Here is a 1,055-nt window from a genome sequence, read left to right as displayed (position 1 = left end):
CTGCCTGGCTTTGATGTGACTGAAGTTGACCTGAATCACCCATTAACAAAGTCTACATTTAACTCTTGTCTCAGCGTGATTCCTTTTCACTAGGTTTCTCAACCTTGTCTGTGATGGTTACCTCATCTTCTCACTTTTTTACTGTGTGAATAAATTATTCAGGTTGAATTGATGTTTTCCCCTCAGTATTTATACATCTGGTACACATTCCATCAAGGATTTAATAGTATCAGGTTGAAATTAAAGATACTTAACTTCAGCTCATCAAGTACTACTGAAACCTTACAATCAGGAAGTATTTAAATACATAATCATTTTTATTAGTTCATCAAGAAGACTCGAAGGAGAAGCTACTATATGATAAGTGTTGTGCTAAGCTCTGAGGAGGCAACAGATAATTAACAGATATGTGGTGACATTCATAGAGGTTTATTTGTTGCAGGGAATATGTCAAGTATGGGGGACATGACAGCAAGTGTGGGATCTTTATTCTAGAAACAAAGGCATACGTTCATAAGGCCAAAAATGAACCTCATTTTAAACTGATAAGAGCAGACACTACAGTTGATCTTAGCCAAAAGGCAGAGAAGCAGTATGAAACTCATTTTAAAGGAAACATGACAGTAAATGAAAGACCACCAATAAGAGAAGGGTTAGTCAATTTTCAAACTGTGTATTCTCTGCATTCAATGAAATCAATCTATGCATCTTGACTTGAAAAGATGGTCTTAACATTCGCATTCCTTAAACAAAAAAGAAAATGGAGATTACAATGATCATGAAAATGGTTTTCCTTTCTCAGTAAAGCCTTCTGTCCAAAAAGGTCTCATGGTAGTAAAAAACAATATGTGAGTCATTGGTGAAGTTAACTAGCCTGAGAAAAAAATTATGAAACATGCTGGAAATATAAATAGGGAAGACAAGTATTCTACAACACAGTTCCCCTGGGATTGATTATGCCACAGAACATTCACTGAGAGATGCTTGCCCATGCATTGACATTCTCAAAATGTCAGAGTCATCAACTTGTGAATTTAACTAAGATAATATGTTTA

The 1,055-nt window shown here is 35.3% G+C and overlaps 1 pseudogene; it reads right to left on the bottom strand.

Annotated features, from left to right (window-relative positions):
• Positions 1–477: 477 nt before the first annotated feature.
• LOC123454429 lies at positions 478–594 on the bottom strand (annotated as a pseudogene).
• Positions 595–1,055: the final 461 nt, after the last annotated feature.

Source organism: Jaculus jaculus, chromosome 13, assembly GCF_020740685.1.
Source record: "Jaculus jaculus isolate mJacJac1 chromosome 13, mJacJac1.mat.Y.cur, whole genome shotgun sequence".
In the NCBI taxonomy this organism is placed as follows: domain Eukaryota; kingdom Metazoa; phylum Chordata; class Mammalia; order Rodentia; family Dipodidae; genus Jaculus; species Jaculus jaculus.
Note: the sequence above shows the minus strand (reverse complement) of the source record. Positions and strands in the feature narration are given on the sequence as shown.